General features: G+C 42.8%; 1 non-coding gene across 1 annotated transcript; it reads left to right on the forward strand.

Moving 5' to 3' along the window:
• Window positions 1–10,345: 10,345 nt before the first annotated feature.
• Window positions 10,346–10,416, forward strand: Trnag-gcc (transfer RNA glycine (anticodon GCC)). Its single transcript has one exon. It is a non-coding gene; the product is annotated as a tRNA-Gly (tRNA).
• The last annotated feature ends 340 nt before the right edge of the window (window positions 10,417–10,756 follow it).

The raw sequence follows: 10,756 nt of genomic DNA on the forward strand, positions 1-10,756 counted from the left end.
AAATTTGTCTTTTACATAAATGAATGAATCGACCTATTTCCCCTATAGAGGAACTGGTACTTTTCTCATTTTTCGATGTACGTAAATAAATTTACGCGGTTTTCGCACAGAGACTATCCTGAGAAACATATATTTAATGTATGATTCAAGACCATATTTTTTATGCTCGTCAATAACTTCGACTGAAATGTATTTGCAACACTTGATTTCATCAACCAGATTCTTTCAGTTGAATAATTCTCATCAATTTCTATTCGTGGAAAGCCATGCGTACAAACCGAGTTTCAGCAGCAAACCGTCTCAAGAACAAGTACCGGCGACACATTTCTATCCATTTTTACCTTTTAAGGACAATATTCACTGGGACTAATCCACGCAAAGTTCAAATTATTTCAAATGTCGAACAGGGCTGCAAGGTTTGCTAATCTATTAAAACATATTTGCAGTAGATTTTCACATAATCACCGAAAAGAGCCGAATGAAGTCTATGCGCAATGCTAATGGATGCCGCGAACAATGCCCTTAAAACACACTTACACCACCCGAACTAGAGAAAGGACGTCACCGCTTCAGTCGTCATTGAGGGTGAGTTGTCGGAAAATTATTGCCCCATCGATTTGCATCTTGAATCGTACGGCTCACCTCTTTTCCACGGAAGAGCTGATTCCGATGTAAATTAGTTCTGTAAATTTAGTTTCGCTCCGTTGATTATCTGTAAACATTAATTTCGAACTGAATGCGACTGAACCAATAACCAGGCGATGGTTTATTCGATCTTTTTATTTGCCCTTTTCATTCAATATTGCTACTTTGAACCCGGTTTTCCAGTATTTACCATGGTCTGATGACGGGGAAGAGCAAAAAAAAACAGCAGAAAACAGAAATCTCGGAAAACTCAATTAATTCTGCTGTTTTCCAATTCGAGTGCTTGCACGCTCGTTGCCTCAGCTCAGCCGGCTTTTCCCGGAATGTGCGAAGGTGACGATGATGATGCTGATGATGATTACGACGATGGCGGATGTTGAAAAGTCTCCAAAAATCGAACGAACCCATTTTGCAGCTCCGATGCGGTATTCGGCAAGCGCGCGTGTAGGCTAAATAATTGAATTAAAAAATTCCAATCAGTCATCCGTAAACCCTGCCCCAAATGAACACGACCACAGTGCGCGAATCAACATAAACATTGCACTGATTGCTGGTGGGGGCAGCAGCAAGCAGAGTGTAAAATAATCGAACATTTTTGGTGAAGTCCACCTTTATTCACTTGTCAGTTCACTTCCAGACACATTCATAGTCGGCTCTGGACTGTCAATATTCGATTGAATATTAGTCATTGAATATTTATGCGCATTCTACAAATTGATAAATTATCTAAAATCTGAACACGCTTAAAATGAGTAAAGCAATTTATCACATAGAACTGTATCCGATTTTCATCCCCGAGGCACTTTCAACGGTAAACATCAATATAAACAATACTAATCATGTTTTTTTCTGTACACAGTAAGCGCAGTCAGCGACAGTCGCATGAATGAGTTGGTGGAGTAGTCGTCTGACTATGTCATTCTATGTTTTGAATAATCACGCGATGTTTGTCAAAATTCGGACCGAAGTTGCTTCATGAAGATGAATACTTGAAGCTCTGGCAGCAAGGATTGGCTTCATCGTCGGCGTGAAAGCAGAGGGTCAGAACGATAAGTTTGTCGGACGAAATATTTAATATTTTAAAAGGGGGCTATAGGCTATACCTTAGCTGCATCATTTGAATATTCAATCATGCCTGAGTATTTGCAAATGCAATGTAGTAACCTGAGTCAGTGTTTGAACCTCTGAAGGACCTTACCTCTAAAACTTCGGTAAAAATCCATCAGCACGTGTTCTATTTGTGAGCAAGTGTCGCCACTCGGATGTTGCTAGGTGTGTTTGCGAATATTCTTCACGTGCGAAGTAGGTACTGATGATTCCCATCACTCTAGCAGCAACGAAGGTTACATGTCGCAGACCATTATCGTTGGTAGCAGAATGAAGGCTTTCCGTACCAATTGCAATGAGAGAGCGAAAGAAACTTTCTTTTTCGATCTGCGCATTTGCATTCCCGATGACAATCTTTACATCGTGTGTTGGGCACTTTCCGTAGGCCTTATCAAGGCTCTCATAGAACTCATCCTTCACGTCATCAAGCATTTCGCTCGTTGGCGCGTAGATGCTGATCAGACTTTAGTTGAAGAATTTGTCCTTCATTCTCAACACGCAAATGCGGTCTCTTATCGGCTTCCACCGGATAACGCGCTTCATCTGCTTCCCGATCACCATGAAGCCAACTCCTCGTTCTGCTCTGTCACCGCCGCTATAGTAGATGTGGTTCGCGGTGTAGATAGTAGATGTGGGATCCACCGCCCGGTATTCACGTTCTCTAGTTCTGGGCCACACTCACGCCAACCTTCTGCAACTCACGAGCCAGGAGACCAGCACGTGCGGGTTCATTCAAAGTTCTCACGTTCCAAGATCCGACTTTCCAATCGTCGTCCTTTATTCGTTGCCGTTGAATCAATCCGTTTGCTCAACTTTCGCCTTTTTTGGTAACTGTAGAATTTTTTGGTAGGAAAATATGCTGCCGCTAACCGCAAGTCGAACACATCTGTATATGTGCCTCCATATACAGATGTGTTCAACGTGCGATTAGCGGCAGTATGAATGTGTAGTGAATGTCTTTCCGCATTCCATGACCGGAGAAATGTAAAGCAAAACTCTTTGCTGCCGCCTGATACAAGCTCAATTCATTCAGAGCTAACTGAGATGAAAAGCAAAATTTCCACAATAATGGACATGTTGTAACGAATGGATCAATCAATAAGCCTAAACCGCCGCTATGAAATGAACAGATCGCACCACCCTAGACATGTTCTGTCAAAAGCACATGAATAGAAATATGCGTTACAGTGCCGCCGTTGTTTTGGTGCGATGAGTGCTAAATGGTTACCCTATGATTGATCCATTGCCGTCAACGATGCACCTTCGAAAACACATTTCTTCCACTCCACTACGAAATCAACCGAAGAGGTAATGAACGGCACAAACATTTTTCGCTAAAACGATTCGGTCAGTGACAGTCAAACCAAGAAGAACGTTTCAAATGAAACAACAGACGAACGCTATTTCTCACTGCTTTTTATCAAACATTGATAGTGATTGTTCGTTGAATGATGTTAAAACGATGGTACACAGCTGTCTAGCAATCCCCGCTGAAGACTACGTTAGTCTTATAAAGCTGGTGTCTAATCGTGTAGACTGCAGTTCGCTGGATTTTATATCGTTCAAACTCGTGTTGAGGTAAAAATGGAAGGATTCAGCTATGTGTGCGTCGACCTGGCCGGCAGGAATACAATTCCGAGAATTTCATCGTCGTTCTGCTAACACATGGAAACCATGAAGTCTTGTACCTGAGCTGTTCGTATGATAAGTGTTTTGGGGAATAGACGCTGTTGTGAGCCGCTCCTAATATGGAGAACAGACCGGAGAGGTAACTGCGTAACGGTGCATGTTGGAATCCAAATTATCCAAATCATTCTAATGATCCATAGCTTTCAACTTGATCGGATTTTTTGGAATGGTTCATTAAGGTGAACAAAACAACGGATCATTCTAACGGTTCTGTATTTGATCGTCCTTTCCTGATGTTTACTGGACCTTCTTCATGATAAGCCAGAAGTAGTGTAGTTCTGTAGTGCAGTTGGTTTGCAAATGCTATGGATAAAGCGTACCATTGATACTTCGCGTACCTGAAGGAATAAAATAGACCCCATCTCGCGGTCCTTAGCCTCTTACCCAGCAACTTCTATCCCTACTTCCTGGTGACGCTGGCCGGGATACGAGAAACCTTAGGGAAGATCGGGTAACCAACCCCGGTGGGAACTATGGTCGTATGCTGACAGGGAGGGGGGGGATTTGCTCCTCTCCGAAGATGCAAATCTTACTGAGCGTCTGTTCTCCATGTTAGGAGCGGCTCACAACAACGTCTGTTCTCCATGGCGACTGATCATCGTCCGAGTGCCAGCGAGGGACTCTATGTGAAACTGTGCACCATGGTCCACCGGAAATAAGGAGGAATGGTCCTCCGGAAATTTAGGGTGTTTGGTGTCAGGCCCTGCAAGCCAGCCTTTAAAAAAACATACGCAACGAATAATCAACAAGAGAGTACGGACCGCAACCATCGGCGAAGACCACTGCGACGGAAAGGGACTAGCGATTGGAAACTCAATTCGTGGAACTGCAAATCTCTCAAATCTTACGCATACTCGCTGATGTGCTCAAGGACCGTGGATTCGGTATCGTAGCGCTACAGGAGGTTTGTTGGAAGGGATCAATAGCGCGAACGTTTAGAGGTAATCATACCATCTACCAGAGCTGCGGCAATACACGAGCTGGGAACAACTTTCATAGTGATGGGCGATATACAAAGGCGCGTGATCGGGTGGTGGCCGATCAATGAGAGAATGTGCAATAGGGTGGTTCAAAAAATCGATTTTGTTCCACAGTGCTCATCTGATTCTTTACCATGTTCTGAGTGTCCTCTGAAAATTTGAGCTCATTTGGATTAAAACTAATTTAGCCGTTTCAAGTTTGCATGCAAATTAGTATGGGGAAATTTTTTTTTTCATTATACTGGTAATGACGCTTCCCCATCAAGCGCATGTTAAAAGAAAACCTACATAGCTAAAAGGAATACTCAACAGCTTTCACTCAGTGAAAACCGCGTCTCAATTAATCGTTCCAATAATTAGTAATCGAATTTAATCTATGCCGTGGTTTCCTGGAGCTAATTGCATAACTCATCAACAGGCAACATTGCTGCTCGTGGCGCGAAAGATAGCACACACAAATTCAGGCTACTATGTTGCACTGCACATTTCAGTGATGCCCTCAAAGAAGTTTAACGATCATGACTAAAGATTCACGGAAACAAATCCCTTACCGCATTCATGATTTGAAAATCATGAATTCATGATCCTTCTTATTTCATGAAATCATGATTATGGCGCATGATTTCATGATCAAATTATCTAAAATCATGAGTCACAATAACCGCAGCCATGACCGTAAATCATGATTGCGACAAGCGTTACGTGTATCTGTCAGATCATAATTATAATGTTTAGTCGTCCAATACGTGCAAAAAAGAGTTTTCCCAAAAAATTGATTTGTAAGTAATACAATTATTTTTTAAATGTATAGGAATGATAATATTTTAGTAACCAGTATTAAACTTGCTATTGCAGAAGAAAACGGACTACCAAGAAAGACGTTTGCGTCGAACTAAGAGACCCGCAATTCGTGCTTCCAGTTGTCGGTGGTTGGAAAAAAAAATTTAAAATGCTTAACTGGATTCCATCTTTCCTGGAGAATCTTGTTTTATCTACAATTATCGACACTAAGTAATATGTACGAGCTACTAAAATTGTCAGTCAGAAGTGTCAACCCTGGAAAACGCTCATTTTCCATGCTATCTCTGCATAATGCGAATTTGGTGGGTATCATTTCATTTTTCATCTAATTAAAAGCATTTAGATCAAGAAAGCTTAAACAACAGCAAAAAGACGGTTGGAAAATACGAACTCTAGCTGTATAATCTTGTTATACGCGTTGAACGAAAGAATGTATCTGATTTAGGTTTGAACTGGGAACATAAAAAAAATTGAATCATTGATGGCCCCAAAAGGCTTCCATTTAAATTCATAAATTGAATATCGATTTGATGGCAAATTTATCCCACCTTCATAAAAAAGCTCCCATTTTCATGAGTTAGATTCATGATTTCAGGTTAAAAGACTCATGATTTCAGATTTGATGACTCATGATTTCATGAGCCCAAAAACGTCGATAGTACAAATCGTAACGCATCAACGCGTTATGGTTGCACAAATCATAAAATGAATCATGAATTCATGATCCAAAATCATGGTGTATTTTCATAACATGAAAATGTGCTATAATCATGAAATCATGAGTCAGTTTTATCATTTTCGGGAATGGAATTTTACCCGTGTTCGCAAACTGTCTTAAAATCGATTACTAATTATTGGGACGATTAATCAACATGCGGTTTTCGTTGGGTGAAAGCTGTTGAGTATCCCTTTTAGCTATGTAGGTTTTCTTTTAACCTGCGCTTAATGGGGAAACGTCATTAACAGTATAATGAAAAAATAAATTTCCCCATACTAATTTTCATGCAAACTTGAAACGGCTTGTGCTAAATCAGTTTTAATCCAAATGCGCTCAAATTTTCAGAGGACACTTAGAGCATGGCAAAGAATCAGATGAGCACTGTGGAGCAAAATCGATTTTTTGAACCACCCTAAGTGCAGGTTGAGGATCAAAGGCCGGTTCTTCAACTTCAGCATAATCAACGTCCACACTCCGGAAGCACTGATGATTATAAAGACGCATGCTTCGCGCAGCTGGAACGTGAGTACGACAGCTGCCCAAGCCACGACGTCAAAATCATCATAGGAGATTTGAACGCTCAGGTTGGCCAAGAGGAGGAGTTTTTAGACCGACTATTGGGAAGTTCAACGCCCACCGGCTGACGAACGAAAACGGCCTACGACTAATTGATTTCGTCGCCTCCAAGAATATGGCCATTCGCAGCACCTACTTCCAACACAGCCTTCCGCAACGGTATACCTGGAGATCACCACTGCAGACAGAATCACAAATCGACCACGTTCTGATTGATGAACGGCACTTCTTCGACATTATCGACGTCAGGACATATCGTGGCGCTAACATCGACTCTGACCACTATCTGGTGATGGTTAAACTGCGCCCAAAACTATCCGTCATCAACAATGTTCGGTACCGACGACCGCCGCAGAACGTGGAACGTTATAGACGGAAGCGGAGACAGCAGACCCGCCTTTTTCAGGAGAAGAAACGCCGCCTGGAAGAAGCGGAGTGCGAGGAGATGGAACAGTGCCGGGATAAGGATGAGAGCATCTTGACGGACGAACGTGTGGTGATCGAAAGGTGGAAGCAGCACTACGAGGAACATCTGAATGGCGCTGAGAGTACAGGCAGTGAAAGTCAAGGCAACGGAGGAGATGACTACGTCAGTTCAGCGGACGATGGAAGCCAACCAGCCCCCACCTTGAGGGAAGTTAAGGATGCCATCCAACAGCTAAAGACCAATAAAGCAGCTGGTAAGGATGGTATCGGAGCTGAGCTCATCAAGATGGGCCCGGAAAAGCTAGCCACTTGCCTGCACTAATTGATAGTCAGAATCTGGGAAACTGAACAGCTACCGGAGGAGTGGAAGGAAAGGGTTATATGCCCCATCTACAAGAAAGGCGACGAGCTGGAGTTTGAGAACTTTCGAGCGTTCACCATCCTTAATGCCGCCTACAAAGTGATATCCCAGATCATATTCCGTCGTCTGTCACCATTAGTGAATGAGTACGTGGGAAATTATCAAGCCGGCTTCGCTAACGGCCGCTCAACAACGGACCAAATCTTTACTGTACGGCAAATCCTTCAAAAATGCCGTGAATACCAGGTCCCAACGCATCATCTGTTCGTTGATTTCAAGGCGGCATACGACAGTATAGACCGCGTAGAGCTATGGAAAATTATGAACGAGAACAGCTTCCCTGGGAAGCTTACCAGACCGATCAAAGCAACGGTGGATGGTGTGCAAAACTGTGTGGAGATTTCGGGCGAACACTCCAGTTCATTCGAATCGTGCCGGGGACTAAGACAAGGTGATGGACTTTCGTGCCCGTGCCTGTTGTTCAACATTACGCTAGAAGGTTTCATGCGGAGAGCCGTGTGTAACAGCCGGAGTACAATTTTCAACAAATCCAGTCAATTTATTTGTTTCGTGGATTAAATTGGACATTGTCGGCCGAACATTTTCAAAGGTGGCAGAACTGTACACCCGTCTGAAACGTGAAGCAGCAAAAGTTGGACTGGTGGTGAATGCGTCAAAGACAAAGTACATGCTTGTGGGCGGAACCGAGCGCGACAGGGCCCGCCTGGGAAGCAGTGTTACGATAGACGGGGATACCTTCGAGGTGGTCGAGGAATTCGTCTACCTCGGATCCTTGCTAACGGCTGACAACAACATTAGTCGTGAAATACGAAGGCGCATCATCTGTGGAAGTCGGGCCTACTACGGGCTCCAGAAGAAACTGCGGTCGAAAAAGATTCGCCACCGCACCAAATGTGTCATGTACAAGACGCTAATAAGACCGGTTGTCCTCTACGGACATGAAACATGGACAATGCTAGAGGGGGACTTGCAAACACTCAAAGTATTCGAGAGACGGGTGCTTAGGACTATCTTTGGCGGTGTGCAAGAAGACGGTGTGTGGCGGCGAAGAATAAACCACGAGCTCGCCCAGCACTACGGCGAACGCAGTATCCAGAAGGTAGCTAAAACTGGAAGGGTACGATGGGCAGGGCATGTTGCAAGAATGCCGGACAGCAACCCTGCAAAGATGGTGTTCGCTTCCGATCCGGCAGGGACGAGACGACGTGGATCGCAGCGAGCGAGATGGGCAGACCAGGTGCAAAACGACTTGGCGAGCGTGTTATTAATCGTCGGCGTCAGCGGCACTGCAGTGAAATTTTTTTACATGGTTCTGGATCTGGTTTTGTTGCAGGACCCATAAATTGGTTTTCTTCAAGACCACCATTTTATACAAGGAAAGGTTGTTGTGTGAAGAATTTTAGGCAAAGTGCAAATTAACCGCTTTGCGATGCAAGAAAGTTGCCGTCCGTAGCAGAATCACGAGAGACAGGCGCGTCGGAGGGAGATGCTACAAATATTTATTCGCATGGATTCTCAAGATATTTTTTTTGGTTTGGTTGCAGTTTGTGAATGGGTACGTTTCAAAAATAGATCGATTCTAAGGATCACAATTTTGAGGAAATGAAGGTTAAGCCGAGACGAATTTGGTTTGAAGTGCAAATTATAATCGCCTGGTGACAACAGAATTTTGCCGTTGGTAGTATGATGGCAGGATGATGGCAACAATTCTTTTGACTAGAATAGGTTCGTTTCAATCTATTCGAACATTGAATAATAAAAATCAAGTCGGTTATATTATATACCTTACGTTGTCCAACGTCTACCTTGCTGTCGTGTCTTGTACACAACCTTTCTGATTTTTAATTCATTTTTGGTATTCTATGATATTCAAGAACTCCATGGAGTTAGGATGTCAAATCTACCAGCTCAACTGAAGGCACCTCCGGCGTGAAACAATCCAGCATCATATATCCAACACATATCCAACAAAAACTAGGATCTGGCCCAGTGTGCAGTCACGACCGATTGCGGTGCGGGTGGAGCTGTAAGCCGGTGCAGATGAACACAAACAACCCCCTTAGTGTGAGAGATTGGCTGGTCGCAGGTAGAGGTAGTTATTGTTGCAGGTCGCTCGTCCATTGAGGAACGCGGCATGAGTGGCATGATACCGAACTTCCTCATGATCGCGCTCGCTGGTCGCCGGTAATCTACAATCTTTCGGTTGCTCTTCGGGGTCACGTAGGTAGGTGTGCATTCGACCGATGATGGGGAATGTGCAGTACCGTACCGTGCCACGTATGCGATGCCCGTTGCCCTTTTGGATGCTGCTGCAGCAGGTACATGAATATTGCATATATGGAACCAAATGGGGGAGTGCTCTGTAGGATTAAAAAACCACCAGCTGACCCGAAGTTCAACACGCGGCACACAGAAAAAAGTTGATGAACTATTTTAATGCATAGTTCATCATCAAACCATCTCCTAAATTCGAAATTATTCTATGTTTATGATCATACTTAAAATGTGTGCTCAAAGCAAAAGTTCAATCACAATCAGATCAATTGCTGACCGTGAATCACAGTCAGTCATCACCATCAGTAAATCATGGTTGGTGTAAATTTCTTAGACGAAGAGTAACTTCTCACGCAAAATATGGTTGAATGGGTATAGACATTTCTTTGCGACACGTCATATTATTTTTTTTTTTCAAACAACTTGGGAGATTGTTCCGTTTTTCATCTTACTGAAAATATATGCATGCGAAAAAAAATCACAAAAATAAGAATCAAATCGAATGGGATGGGATGAACTTGGAGCTATGAGGGAAAGTGCCGAAAAATGGCCCTACATATTTAATGAATGAAGTATAAAATTTAGATCGACTTTCGGTGACTACACTTGGAATAATTTTTAAGGCCAAATCATGTTATTAACTTTTATTATCTTTTTTTAATAATGGTAAAAATTGAAAGATAGAATAATCATGTTTTCCATGCATTCCAAAAATTCACACAGGTTATGAAAATTCACTTTATAACGGCATCGGTGGTTCAGTGGTAGAATGCTCGCCTGCCACGCGGGCGGCCCGGGTTCGATTCCCGGCCGATGCAGCTTCATATTTTGCTACTCGATCTGTTGGTAAATTTATAGGAAGTTTTCAAAGAAGTTTTTGGGATCAAAATAGGGCTTTTTGAGACTTACGCCCGTTTATTACCGCATCGATTAACTTAATAAGCTGAAAAAACAGAACATACGGACGGCATTTCCTTCTGTACAGCTTATCACTGGGTTTAAACTTTGGACGAACAAACATACCATTTAATAATCTGAACAATGACAATGTGATTCTCACAATTAAAAGGTCAAGGTCAAATTAATCGAAGTTTCAAAACGTACAGTAGCTTCATATTGTAACATTTATTGTATCAGTTATATGAAACGTAATTTCTA

The sequence above is a fragment of the Armigeres subalbatus genome, chromosome 3, assembly GCF_024139115.2.
Source record: "Armigeres subalbatus isolate Guangzhou_Male chromosome 3, GZ_Asu_2, whole genome shotgun sequence".
Taxonomy (NCBI): domain Eukaryota; kingdom Metazoa; phylum Arthropoda; class Insecta; order Diptera; family Culicidae; genus Armigeres; species Armigeres subalbatus.